The sequence below is a fragment of the Phyllostomus discolor genome, chromosome 3, assembly GCF_004126475.2.
Source record: "Phyllostomus discolor isolate MPI-MPIP mPhyDis1 chromosome 3, mPhyDis1.pri.v3, whole genome shotgun sequence".
Classification (NCBI taxonomy): Eukaryota; Metazoa; Chordata; class Mammalia; order Chiroptera; family Phyllostomidae; genus Phyllostomus; species Phyllostomus discolor.
In genome coordinates, this window is record NC_040905.2 from 190116977 (window position 1) to 190132780 (window position 15804).

The following is a 15804-nucleotide window of genomic DNA, read 5'->3' on the forward strand; positions in this document are numbered from 1 at the left end:
GAAAATATTGTGTGACCTTGAGCAAGCCGCTTAAGTTCACTGTCTCATAATTTTCCATAAGTATAATGAGTTTAGTATTACTTGTTCCTTCGTTCTAAAGATTGATTGAAATGATCTTTCAGAAGAGCGATTGTGTATTAATCTCATTATAATTATTTTTAATATTTCATGTCCTCTCTATTGAATACTGGTGTGAAAATACTTCAACAAGGCTTTCAAATAAAGATTTATACTAATATGCTGTGGCTCTCATAAATGATAAGAATTGATGTTCACCTTAGAACTTGTATAACTAATAATAGGACCAGCCATGAATGGTCTATACAGCAATTTTGCTCATTAAATTAAACATTTCATTCCCCCAATTTTATGCTTCATGGAAATTGCTTTTCTGCCTAATCAATCCTGTCATCAACTGAGCAATTGACTTGCCCCTGGGTGTTGATTTGTCATGAGCATTAGTTTTCCTGCTGATAGATTAAATACTGAAGTTTTTTTAATCTATATTTTTTGCAAATATTTTTTTCATAAGGAATCAATTACAGTAATGGTTTGACCACTTAATTATTTGCAGAGCTTTCCATAATGCACCTTATTTAATGTTATTTTCCTTTACAAAAGAAAAGACATGGACTCATTAATATTATAATAATTATTAGTTTTAGAATATTCTTAACATTCAGCATTTTAAAAGATAACATGCTTTGTTGCAGAAAAAGGGTGAGCCTACAAGACATCAACCTTGAAGCTTGATAGTTGTATGAAAACAGGTCCAAGCTTGTTCAATTTTACATATATTTGTTTGCTTTGTTCAAAATATTGACAAATATTATAGATTAACAATGTTTAAGTCTCAGAACTTCTTCGGTATTTGTATACAAATTACCCAACTTGTTCTACGTAGAAAAAAGTTTTCCTTTAAAATACCAATTTTAGAATTTCAAGATTTCTCTACTTACTAAAGAGTTTAGAATGAAATTAAGGTCTATTCTTGATTTCTGTATATTGTTATTAGTATTGAACTATATTCATTTAAAGAATTTTGGAGGCAAATATTCCTCTTACTCACTGTGTTTTCTCTGATGTGCAACACATTGTCTAATAATAGGTAACTAGTAACTGTGTGAGTGGAGAGTGAATAGATACGTGTATTTCCAGGTTTGATTACAACTGACATCTTCTAGAGTCACAGAGAACCTGCTTTCTTTACAATTGACTTCCTATTAATTGTGATATTTTAAAATCCCTAGCATGGCTTCCAAATAACATGTTATTTTAAAGCAAGAGAAAGATGAGTCATAAACCTTTTTTAAAAAAATTAAAGATATCTTCAGGAGAACTATTTATCAATTTCCACCTTCCTTCCCCTAAATTCTGGAGGCTTATATTTCATGAACACCCAGATATTTTACAGAAGTCGCTTCATTTAATCTTCAAAACAAACACGTATATTGTGTAAAAACTCTATGTCCCTTTTCTCCTCCCTCCCACCCCTTCTCTTTCTCAAAGAAGAAAAAGGGCTAGAAAAAGGAAGTGGAAGAAGAGGAAGAGGAAGAGGAGAGGGGGAAGGAGAATTAAGCCAACTCACAAATCACATGGAAGAAAACTGGTATGAGTCAAATTAAACCTCAGGGCCATTTTACTAAAACAAAACAAAACAAAACAAAACAAAACAAAACTTATTTTCATTTTCATTAACTTACTTTCATTTTCTTCCCTGGATTTTTAGGATTGTTATATAATTTCCACTATTGGAGGCAGTAATCTCTGCAAGTTTGCCAAGTCACCTGTCTTTTAAAATCAAGAGAGAAAGGAGATGATTAAAAAAAAATTACACAGGAATATAAGTAGATCTAAACTGGATTACAATAAATTTGCACGTCATCCTTTGCACACTGACGTAGGACGTTAGAGCTGAACTGAAATTCTGAGTAGCATGTACTTCATGACTGCCAATGTTAATCCAGATAGATGGCAGCAAAAAGAAAAGTGGGCAGGGTGTCCTGAATTCAGAGATCAGGGAATATCACACACTGAGGCACCATCTGGCTCCTCCCCTACTTCCTACACAAATAACATTAAAATCAACAGTAAGTGAAACTCTGTGTGTATGTGTGAGAACTGAGAAATAGCATATTTAGCATGCTTCTTTGCAGCTTCTGGGGTACCAATTGAATCCCATTGTGTCACAGTATCCTTGTCTGTAAAATGAAGATAATAAAAACTTTGGAGGTAGCTGGTGCTCAATTATTTGTAGTTTTTTTTTCTTCTCCTGTGTTTACTCCTTATGAGTGAAAGTTACAAATAAAGAGTGTGTGTAAGAGTGTGTGTAAGGAATGAGCTGGTAGGATATAGCAAAACTTGACTAGGTGACAATAGGATTTATGGACTTATTTCTGCTGGAATAAACATAGCATTAGCATGCAAGGGAATTGCTTTTTTCTCAACTTCCCACAATAATAGAAATTATGAGACAGTTGGTAAGGGGGCTGAATGAATAATATGAAGTGTCAAACAAAATTGATACTATTTTAATCACGATGATATTACTATTATTAATATTATGATATATACTATAGTGTTATTTGGGAATTCAAAAAGATAATATTAATACATTTCTTAGGATAGTGCCAAATAATAATAATAATAATAATATATTTCTGACATATGTACACTGTCAGACTAAAAGGATCTCAACATTTACCAGTTCCTCTGTTCATACCCTCAAATTAATAGTTTTCTATTGAGTGGCCTCAAAATACTTAACTATACTTACTAGAGTATACTTACTCTATACTTCATTGGCACTAGCTGATAATTTTGTTATGAGAGGAACATAATGTGTCTATCTACCATTTAGCAAGGTGGCTTCAGAAGTCCAAAAATTAGGGACACTTAGCTTACATGTATATAAAAATTTGAAAATAAAAACATATTTTGAATTTTGCATTTAAAAATGGAATTTGCAAGTGAAATTGAGTTTTCCCATTTCAAATGGTGTTAGTATTACTATTAGCCTTCGAAGTTCAAAATAACTAGGCAGTGTCCTCAGTCATAGCTTCCAGGCTGGATCTCTAGCCCCTTCTTGCACATTCCTTCCTTGTAGGCCCTCTGAGGGCAGTAAGATATCATGATGTTTTAGCAGGGCTTTCGCTCTGGCAAGATTTGTTTCCCAAATCTCAGAAGAAATCACATGGCTGAGAACCTAATTTAAGAACACTCCAAATAAACCCTTGAGCAATGACTTTTAAAAAGGGTAGGAGTATGATGAAAGTATACCAAATACATACAGTCCCTTGTGGCAACCATGGCCGTGCACTTTTTGAATCCTCCTTCAAGAAGGAACTTGCCATTCATTGATCTCCAAGGAGTGTGCTCAGTGATTAGAGTCCGGCTACAGTAGCTTCAGGATCCTCCTCAGTTTAAGAACTGAGGTTAACTCTATCAGAAGCAGACCAGACAATGCCTAAGCATGACTGGATTTTTGGGCGGGGGGGGTAATTTGTGCTTGGGAGCTACCACTGGGTTGGCTGACACTTCAGATCTGCGTTATGACCCAGGTCAAAATCTGAAGGTCTCCCTGCTCAATCCTGCTTTCTAATACCATTCTCTGACAGATCTGCATTGGAGTCTGGAGGATTTTTCTGCTTGCTACTTCCCTCTTTACGATCCGCAGGCCTTGATTTATAGTCAGGTGCTGGTGCTGCTCATTCCTTCTCATGTTTGCATCTGACAGAACCCAGTCAACATGTCTTCCCTCCACAGTGACCATCCCAGTGGTTTGACATTTATTACAGATGCTCTTTTTCCTCACTGTTCCCCAGGCATATTAGCTCCCTTGTTTCTCTTCAGATAATCGAGGCCATTCCTGTGAAAGAAGTTCACACTTTCCTCTACTTGGAAAGCTCTTAGGCTTTTAGCTCAGGTTCACGCCATCTATTTTGTTGTCATTATTTAGGTCCCTGGTTAAATGTCACTTCTCCAGAGTCTTTTCTGGATCATTTTATGCAAAACATGCCTCCTCACTCCACCTTTACTAAGTGAATTTATAGTCTTTATCATATTATTAGTAACTGGTATTGATATATTTGGGGTGTTTTGGAGGTCTTTCCCCACAAAAAGTAGCTCTAAGGACTTGGTATTTGCTTCTTATGTTAACCACAGACTTTCCAGTGCCATGGACTATGTTTGAAAGAAGGAAGTTGGGCCAGTCATCTTTGTTGACTTAAACATTAAGTGAACGATTTTCAGCTTTAGGATTTACTTAAAAAAAAAAACAACTATGTGTCTTACGGAAACTGCATAATGTCTCTGAGTTGGTATTTCCATTTATTAAAAAATTACTTTACAGAAAGTTATGAGCATTACATGAAATTAAATGAAGTAATATGAATGGTAACACATGTCCCTTAGCAGGCTATCAATAAATGTTTGCTGCTGCGGCCACACAAAATATTTATTTAATAAAAAAAATCAGTGAAGTACACTATGAAATACAAACATATTTAAGCACAAATTTTTTAAGTGGAAAAATTAAGACTAAAAGAAGGCAGTCTAGTTGTTGACAATTATACAGTAAAAAAGAGATTGCTCATCAATCTTGAAGCCGTATTTCTAACTGGAACTACTGAATGTACTTGCTAAAGCACAGGGGGAGTAGAGACTCTCCTCATGAACCATAAAAGGCAGTAGATAATACAAATTACTGGAACTCTGCTAAACTCAACAGTTCATTTCACTTTGAGAAGCCAATAGTCATTAAGCAGAATGGATTTAAAGCAATGACCTAGAAATCAAAGGCATTGTATGACCTATTACAAATCTCTGGGGCCAGCCAGCCTGCCAACAATTTGTAAACACTCTTTAGATTTTGAAGTTTCTATGTCATAAAATAGCATTTGGAAAATTGCCGAAGAAAATAATGTAGAGTATATATATGCTTCAAAACTTTAAGCTTTACTGCAATTACTAGAGAAGAAAAATGGCAACTTAGTAAAATGCAATTCCATTTTTTTTTTTTTTTGCAGTCTGGGAATCGGAGAAGCAGGAAGTTATAGAAAGAAAATAGTTTATTTGTGTTTTCATTACAACTAAAAATTTCCTGTCTCCATATCCTCTTCTGACCCACCTCCCTCTCTACATTTCAGTGCTAAGCATATCATCACACTTATTACCAATTAAATGTAAGGAACTGCGTGATGATGATAATAAGACTGTGGCTTTCTCTCTTTTCTCAGGCAGCTCTGCAGATAAATTATAAGCGATCGATTCCCACTGAAGTGAATAGATGGCCTAGTTTTGCTGCAATATTCAAGTTTTTTCCCCCTGCAGTCAATTCCCAGTGTCCCAGTGATTTATCTACCTTTGCTAAATTTTGTGTTCATGTTCTTTTTACCAGTGGCATGGAATTTTAATTAGCTTTTGATAAAATGTATAAGGATACTTTATAAACTAGGACTGGAGAAAAATTACATTTTTTCTATCTCTACATGTCAAGATTTTTGCAAGCTAGTAGAAACTAAAAAGTATTAATAGTTTATGTATTTTAAACTAAAGATATATGAGGTTCATTGTGTGACAGTCTGTTGGTTATATACTAGAAAATCCTAAGTTATAATAATGGTTTTCTCATTGTGATACAATCTGTTGAAGACCAATTAAATGCCTATTGATGATTATTTTTACCATTGTATTAAAAATAATTTTAAACTGAAACAAATTTGCAAAAATTGTGCAAAATAACAAAATGTATTTCATACCTATTAATTTTAATATATTCCCACATTTGCTTCATTATGTTTTCTCTCTATAAAAACATAGTTTATACCTTAACATGCCTTTCCTGACCTTAAATTATGTATCTATAATACAGCAATCTAATTCAAGAAACTGAACAGCAATATACTTTTTATATACTATACATTGAATATTCCAATTTCATCAGTTATCACAGTGACATGCTTTAGAGTTATTTATGTTCACTTAGATAAAATTTAGTCTAGGATCAGAAATTTTAGTTATCAGCTCTATTTAGTTTCCATCAACCTAGAGCAGTGCTTTATATTTTCTTGCTTTCACATCACTAATATTTTTGAAGAATACAACTAGTAATTTTATAGAATATTCCCTAACTTGGCTATTGCTGTGTTTCCTACAAATAGATTCAAGTTATACATTTTAGGCTGAGATACTACACAGATGATATATTTTTTCAGAGTATCATATTTGGTAGCATATAATTTTAATTTGTGATTAGTGACACTGTTAACTTTAATTTCTTGGTGTATCTATTGTTGCCTAACAACAGGGCCACACAATCAGCAGCATACAGCAAACACACGTTAATTATGACAGTTTCATTGGGTCAGAAGTCTGTGCATGGCTCAACTGGGTCCTCTGCTTCAGAATCTGACATTGCTATTTCAAAATGTCAGTTGAGGCTGTGGCATAATTTCAAGACTCAGGTGCAAAAGGGTTTGCTTCACACTTCACATGAATCTTGGCAGTATTCAATCCCTTGCAGGACATAGTCTTGAAGGCCTCAGTTTCTTGTTGGCTGTTGTTCTGAGGCTTCCATCAATTCCATGGTTCTCTCAATAGGGCAGCTCTGATTGAGCAGTTTGCTTAATCAAAACTAGCAAGGGAGAAACTCCACTAGAAAGGTGAGTTGCGTTTTTCAAATAAGAAATTACAAGTTATGTAAGTGGCATCTCATAATCTTTGCTGTTTTATACTGATTTAAGTAGTAGGTCCTGCCCACACTATAGAAGGCATGACTACAGGAGAAGAATGTAACTGGGAGCCATCTAAGAATCTGCCCATGACACTGAAAGGCTTGCTATGGTACTTTATGACTCCTTCACCACTTACCACCATTTTTCCTTTTGTCATTAATAAATTTATGAGGAAACTACTTGAGATTGTGTAAATATTGTATTCCACAACAACTTCTCCACTCCATGGTTTTAGCAACCAACAATGATTCTTACCAGAATTCAAATTACTATGTTAATTCTAAAACAGTAACTTTCTAATTGGTAATCTATTCTGTATTTATTTTATATTTATTGTTTTATTGTTTACACTCTTACAGTTGTTCCAATTATTCCCACCTTCATCCCCCTCCACCCAGCCCACCTCCCACTCCCATAATCAATCCCCACCCCATTGTCCATGTCCATGGGTCCTTCATATATGTTCCTTGACTAATGTTCCTTCTTTCAAACAGTTCCCTCTTCCTCCCTCCCTCTTACTGCAGTCAGTTTATACCATGACTTTATGCCCCCAATTCTATTTTGTTCATTAATTTACTTTTTTCATTAGATTCCTCTTATAAGTGAGATCATGTGGTATTTGTCTTTCACATCCTGGCTTTTTTCATTTAGCATGATAGTCTCCAGGTGCATCCATATTGTCACAAAAGGTAGGAATTCCTTCTTTCTTTGTGCTGTATAGTATTCCATTGTGTAAATGTACCACAGGTTTTTAATCCACTCATCTACTGAAGGGCACATATACTGTTTCCAACTTAAGCTATGGTAAATAGTACTGATATGAATACAGGAGTGCTTAATTTTTTTTAAATTACTGTTTCCAGATTTTTATGGTATAATCCCAGCAGTGAAATCACTGGAGCAAAAGGTAGTTCCATTTTTATTTTTTGAGGACAATCTATCTGTTTTCTACAGTGGCTGCACCAGCCTGCATTTCCACCAATAGTGAACTAGGGTCCCTTTTTCTCCACATCCTCACCAGCATATGTTGTTTGTTGATGTATTAATGATAGCCATTTTGGCAGGTGTGAAGTGATATCTCATTATGGTTTAATTTGTATCTCTCTCATGGTTAGTGATGTTGAGCATTTTTTCATATGTCTGTGGGTCATCTGTTGTCCTCCTTGAAGAAGTGTCTATTCAGGTCCTTTGCCCATTTTTCAGTTTGATTGTCTGCCTGGTGTTGAGTTGTGTAAGTTCTTTATATATTTTGGAGATTAAACCCTTGTCTGATGTATCATTGTCAAATATGTTCTTCCATGTAGTCAGTTCCCTTTTCATTTTGATGGCAAGTTTTAAGCCATGCAGAAGCTTTTTAATTTGAAGTAGTCCCATTTGTTTATTTTTCCCTGTATCTCCCTTGCTGTAGGAGATATCTTGGCAAAAATATTACTACATGACATGTCTGAAATTTTACTGCCTATGTTTTCTGCTAAGATTCTTATGGTATCATAACTTATATTTAAGTTTTTTATCCATTTTTAGTTTTTTCTGGTGTATAATGTGAGTTAGTGGTCTACTTTCACTTTTTTGCATGTACTAATCCAGTTCTCCCAATGCCATTTACTGAAGAGATTATTTTTACTCCATTGTATTCTCGTGCCCCCATTGTCAAATATTAATTGTCCATAGGGACATAGATTTATTTCTGGGCTCTTTATTTTGTTCCATTGATCTATGTATCTGTTCTTATGCCAGTACCAGACTGTTTTGACTACAATGGCCTTGCAGTGTAGTTTGATATCAGGTATTGTGATCCCTCCTACTTTATTCTTGTTTCTCAAGGTTGTTGAGGCTATTTGGGGTCATTTTTGGTTCCATATAAATTTTTGAAATATTTGTTCTAAATCTGTGAAATATGTCATTAGTATTTTAGTAGGCATTCTGTCTAATCTATACATTGCTTTGGGTAGTATGGACATTTTACTGATGTTGATTCTTTCAATCTACGAACACAGTATATGCTTCCATTTACTTGTAAACACATCTAACCCCCAACAGCCTGTTTGAAGCTTCAAGTGATCCACAGTTTGTGGCTGATTCCTCTGGGCCTGGCTGCACCCAGGGTAGGCCAAGATGCCCTGAAAATCTCAATTTTATCAGCACTGGGGCCAGGTGTGTGTCAGCAAACATCCTAAGTCACCATAGGATCTACCTCTGCCTGTCTCTGCCTGCTGGCCTGCTGTCAGTCTTAGACTAGTCGCAGACTTGTTGCTGAGAGGACTTCTGGTGCAGCTGGGGAGATGAGACTTCTAGATCTCACAGGGCAGGTGCCTTTCAGACTTCAGGGAAGATGCTGGGTGTTTTCCCCTCCCCCTGAGCCACTAGTCTAAGTCTGTCATGGATTATTTTCCTGTAATCAGCTGGGTAGGCCTCCTTGTAGGCTAAAGGTGGAGTCTCCAGAGCCCAGATTTTGGGTCTGTCAGAAACTGAGAGGGTGTTTCTATGGCTCTCCCTTGAGGGGGAAGCACCAGTCTGTTTCCTGCAAAAGTGTATTTAATGGCCACACTTTACAGCCCATCTCTTATACTCTCTGAGTCTGCAGATGTTGCTGTCTCTTCAAGCAAGCGTTAAGATTCAGGATGGGAAAAAAGGAAGAAGAAGAGAAAAATAAAACCCTGAAAAAACAAAACAAATAAACAAAAACAGAACAAAATAAAACAAAAAACATGCAGGGTGAGGCAAGCAAAGTTCCAGAGAGTGTTACAAGTGGTATCCCACAGGGTAAGGTGATTGCTTTTCCCCTGGGAAGGGCTTATTCTCTAGAAAGATGCCTGTTGCAGAATCCAGATATGTCCTAGCACAGAAAGCCCCAGGCCATTCCCTCATGTGTCTCCCCAGTGCCTCTCACTGCAGACTCTCCTCTTGTGACTCCAGTTCATGCCGCCTTTTCTTCACTGGCACCGAAGGTGAGTGGTTGCTAATATAAAACCTGTGCTTTGGCCTCTCTAAGTATTAAGAAAAAAATAGTAGCTTTGTCTCCAGTGGGTCTCTTCTCTCCCCAGCAGAGAAAAATTCTGCAATCTTTCACCACTGGATGCTATATGGTCAGCTGATCCCGGCACTGGCACTCTGTGCTCCCAAGGCCAGTTTGTGGCCCCACTTCTTTCCTTTCAAGGGGAAGCTCCCACAGCCATGCCACCATCTCAGCGCCCCCACTAGTGTGAATGGGGCCAGACCCTTTTATAGCCTCACCCTTCCTAACCATCTCGAGGTGGTTATTGCCTGTGCTTGATAAAAAGTCTTTTTCAGGTAGTCTTTGATTTATTTTGGGTGACTATTACCCACTTTAGTTTTACTTCCAGTTTGGCTCTGGGAGGAGGGGCACAATATACCCTCCTACTCTCCCACCATCTTGTGGAGATTTGTATTTGCTTTAGATTATCTGATCTAATCGTAGCTTATAATTTTTTAAAAACAGAGTTATTTTGAAACTTTTAAAACTACATCATTTTGATCCTTCACAATAAATACTACACTATAATTGGGTATATAATGTGCATTTGTAAGAATTTAGTTTTGTAATCAAGTTTCTTTTTATTAAATTCATTGGGATGACATTGGTTAATAGGATCATATAGGTTTCAAGTTTATGTTTCTGTGATACATAATATTTATACTGCATTGCACATGCACCAACCAAAATCAAACCATTTTCCATCACCATATATTTGGTCCCATTCACCCCCACCACCCACCATCCCTGTCCCTCTGGTAATCACCCTACTGTTGCTGTGTCTATGAGTTTCAATTTTATATTCCACATATGAGTGTAATCATATAGTTCTTGGCTTTTTCTGACTAATTTTACTTAGTGTAATATTCCCAGTGTCCATCCATGTTGTCCCAAATGAGTATTTCATCCTTTCATATGACTGAGTAGTATTCCATTGCATGTATGTACAACATCTTCTTTATCGATTCCTCTATTGAAGGACACTTTGGTTGCATTTATGTTTTGGCCACTGTGAATAATGTTGCAATGAACATAAGGGTGCATATGTCTCTGCAAATCACTGTTTCCAAGTTTCTCAGGCAGATACCCAGAAAAGCGATTGCTGGGTTGTATGGTAACTCTATTCTTAATGTTTTTGGGAACTGTCCTACTGTTTTCCATAGTGGCTGTACCAGTTTACATTCCTACCAGCAGTGAATGAGGTTTCTTTTTCTCTGCAACCTCTCCAACACTTGTTATTACCTGTCTTGTTGATCACAGCCATTCTAACAGGTGTGAGACGGGTATCTCACGGTAGTTTTTATTTTCACTTCCCTAATAGCTAGTGAAGTTGAGCATCTTTTCATGTATCTGTTGGCTGTTTGTATGTCTTCTTGGGACAAATGTCAGTACAGGTCCTCTGTTCACTTTTAATTTGATTGTTTGTTTGGTGTTGGGTTGTATGAACTCTTTATATATTTTGGATATTAACCATAAAGTTTCTAATTGAAAATTTGAAAAACTATACAGAGGAATTTATAAGAAATTAGGATTTCTCAAGATACAATTTAACAGACTATTCAAATCTCGCATTAATAAAACTAGTCAGTTTTTAAATATACATTGTCTATGCTCCTACATACCCATTTTGATTATTCTAATTAAATATAATTAAACTAAATAACATGTACAGCTAGACACCATCTGCCAATTCCCGATGTTGTTTTATAATTTATTAACACTTCTTAAGTAAAACCCACTGGCAGCTTTAGTAGAAAGAGCACTAAAGTCCACAAAACTAGGTCATATCCTAGCATAACACCTTCTGCTTGATAAAAAAAGGCAGTTCACTAAATTTCTCTGAGCTTTATCCTCTTATTTAAAAATAGCAATCATAATATGAAGCCCATGCTACTGATTTAAGAATCAAACAAAGTATCTTTCATGAAATCTGAGTAAAGCATAGTTTTGGTAATTTTAAAAAATATGTATACATGATTTCATGAAAGTACTTGCAAAATAACAACAAGCATTGGCATTATATTTGCACTTTTTAAAAGTTTAAATATCTGTTATGGGCTAAATTATGTCTCTCCCCCCAAATTCATATATTGAAACGCCAATACCCAGAACCTCAGAATATGATCATATTTAGAAATAAGGTCTTTAAAGAGGTGACTGAATTAAAGGAGGCTGTTAGGGTGGGGTCCTAATCCATTATGACTGGTGTCCTTAGGAAAAGAGGGAGAGACACCAAGGTGTAAGTGCAGAGAAGGACCATGTGAAAAGGAAGCAAGAGGAGGGCCATCTGCAAGCTACGGAGAAAAGCCTCAGGAGAAGCTTGCCAGCACCTTAAGTCTTCTAACCTCCAGAACTAGAAAAAGCAAATTTCTGTTGGTTATGCCATCCAGTTGGTAGTAGTATTTTGTAATGGCAGTTCTAGAAAACTAATACAATAGCTCAGTCTCCCCTATTTCTTTGCATGCCCTGAAACAGAACTGCACAGAACAGTATAGACCGCAGACATAGTGCTAAGACTGTAATGTCTGTTAACATACTTTTAGTCACATAGAAGTGTTATACCACTGACAAGGCTTCACTTGACAATATTCCCTGAGTCCTTCACTCCATCTTTCCCAGAAAACCCCTGTGAGTCATTATTTATTAAGAGCTATGTAAAAGGGCAAATAAAGTTCTTGCTTTTACTGATGCAAAGGTCACATGTGCATCTGGGAAATAATTAGTGGAAAAGAAAGCTATCCAAAACAAGCCACAAAATCACTTTTTATTTTATTTTGCTGTTCCTATCTCTTGTATCGAATCATGTGGGTGACTGCAACATACTGCACAGTGTAAAGGGGCCAGTGCCCTTGTTCTGCCGCACATTTGTTCGCTGCAATGCTTTTGCAGCAACCTGCTTCCACGGTAGCTTCCCTGTGTTCATATTTCTTAAATCATCTTCGGCTACCTCCGCGTCTGCCTAACTTGAAGTTCCAACAGGTTAAAAGCAAACTAGGTAAAATTGATCATTGTTTCTTTCCCCTGACTCTGCTTCTCCATCAAATATCGAGTGCTTTTTCTAAGAAGGCACTGCACCGCTCATTTCATACATTAAAATACACAATCATTTAAATACAACTTACTTTGATACATAGAAATAATTTCATCTCATTTTTAAGCTATCCATAGGATTGCAAACTTCAGAAAATAACAAAAAAATTTAAATGTTAAAATTTAAAATATTAAATTTCTAAAAATCAACGCATACGGCCTAAGGTGTTGGCATGAAGTAAATTCTATATTAAGCTTACATACAAAGTGCTGTATATCAGTCTTAGGTGCTCTAAATACTCCAATCTGAGAACAACTCAAGAAACAAAATTTCTTATTCTGTATTCCATAACACACACACACACACACACACCATGTTGCCACTGCCCTAAGACCTCTCTGTTGACATTATTAGCATGTTTTAGGGCTTCAGTCTCAATTCCCAACAGCTCCTTATCCTCCTGACTTACTTCACTTTAGGCCCCATGCATGACACTTAAATGATGCACCATCATTTATCAGATCTCTGCTTCAGTATCTTCCAAGCCCGTCACCTGATAGTGAGCACATTTTTCCTTCAAGTTTTCTAATTCTTTAATGTGTGGAACCTAACTATAGAGGACTGCTGTTTGTTTTGATTAGCAGACAATTTTTATAGTTATGTGAAAATGAGGGCAATGAACATTAACAAGTATTGATAACATGAGCTCAAAATACTATTATACTCTTGTCGGTGTCAGATTGTCTGAGCTGGTGTTAATTTAGCTAAGTAAGCCTGTGCTACTTCTTTTTATGGCTCCATTGTGGTCATTTTGAACCATATTAATTTGGCTCAGCTGAAACCACATCTCTGAGAATGACCACCATGTTTGATTCTAGGTTAACGTTAATCTAAAGAAAGCAAAGAGAAAGAAGAAAATCTTGAGATCTGAGATGTGCATGAGGCAGCAGGCACACCACGTGGGAGATGTTATTGTTGGAGGCAGAGTGAGACATGCCAGCAGCTTCCGGTTCATTTCATCCTTGTTCTTATCCACCACATGCCCACCTCTTCTTCCCAGCATTTGGCTGCACTGGCCAGTATGAACCCAAAGCCCATATCCAAATACGCGGCTGTGGAGTCCTTCACTATGATGAAGGAACAATCGCTTATAGAAAGCAAGCATTTTGGTGACCATAAAATTATTGTGACAGTGAAAATAACAGCATAAAGGAATTTGTGGAGTATGATAGGTTTAATCTGTGCTTCTAATTGCATTCAATAGCTGAAAGAAATAAGATGACAAACTTAGGCTTTTAATTCTCTACACAGAATTTGGTTAAGGATCCAAAAAAGCTTCTATAACTGCTCTGAAAGAGACCACTGACTGCTAAGCCACAGGACTGGCTTTCTCAAAACGAAACACAAACTTTAATTCTATAGGTCTCTGCCTTCATCCACAAATTATCTTCACAGTCTGCAGAGTCTCATTTAAATCCAAGGCTTTGATTGGGAAGGAGCCCTGAAACTTGCTATGGAGTCACATGGGCAATTTCCAGTGTGGCTGAGGGTTTTGCAACCTTACCCTTAACAGGACAGCAACATTTTTTCTGCATCTGAGGAGGTGAATCTCTTCTTCAACAAAGAATCTGCAGTGACCACTGCCAGCAGAATCCTGCCTGGGCTGCTGATCTCCACGATCTACACTTCCCATGCCACTTCTCATTTCACGTAAGCTTGAAAAAAGTGGCCAGTTCTATATAGTAGTGGTCTTAAGCCACACTGGTACTTAAGATAATGTGGAAAATGAAATCTATAACTGTCGGAATTGAGTATTTGTGTAAGATTTCTAGGCACAATTTTGAAAATGCTAACTGGTTTCAGTAAGGCTATTTATCAGGCTGATATGGAGAAATTCACTAAAGAGAAACAGTTAAGTTTCCAGTAGAATCTAGAGGATACATTTCCATGTAAGGCCCTGCTGTGTTTGGGAATAAAACTGTTTCACACAGGTTTCAAAATAAGAAAAGGCCTGAGAGAAAAAGGTCAAATCCAGGGCTCTGTCAGTATAATACGGTCTCAAGATTAGTATCCCAAGAATGTGGTAGTAACATTCTTTTGTAAAACGTCAAAAAAACTTAGGATGATGCTTCATAAATACTCTCAGCTAAACACAGATTTTTTTCCCAGAGTATTATGGACATTCTTCTTAGACCCTCTCTTCTACATAAAACAGCTTCTAAAAGTCTTAATATTATCCCTCAGTACTTTGACTTTCAGTCCAAGACAGAGAGAGGCTTGTCACAAAGATATTTATTGGTATAGCTTTGGCCTAATAAAGTGGATTGTAATTTGACACACAAACAGTGTACAAAGAAGTTATACAGCTTGAAAAGAAAAGTATATACATTTCAAAATACAAAGAGATCTTTGAGTCTCCAGCTTCGTACAGGCAAGAGCCAAGCTAAGAAAGCTAATCAGTTGTAAAAAGTGGACCATTTTTTTCCTGGTAAATGAAAGAGCTCAGTGGCAGAGTTTAGCTGCAGAGAACCAAGGATTAGAAATAGAGCCTAGTCAATGAAGCGAGGGCAATCGTCAAGGCATGCCCGGCTGTATTTTAGCATCACTATGAACCAGAGACTGCTACGTGCCTCCCATTTTGACATCCCCCCTTTCACATTGCTGTTTTTCAGTTCCCTTGTGCCTGTTTCACAATTTCATGCTGCGTATCTGGAGGACTGATACTTGTCATTTCAGTTCATAGGTCTCCAGTTCAGGAGGAGTTGTATATACCCAAGGGACCTCATCTATAAGCCTGACCTCATTTAAATGAAGACACAGTGGGCCTCAAGATTGAGCCTCGTGCCACAGTAGGATGAGGGTTTGGGGATTCTTGGCCCTGAGTGTAATTTTTATATAAGGAAATATTAATGTTTGGGGGCCAGAAGGTTGACTGTGGTAGCTAATTTCCAAAAACAGATTGGCCTGAAATAACCAATAGAACACAGTCGAATGGTCATTATTATGTCAGTTCTAGTCTTGCCTTCAAGAGGACTGACAGCTTC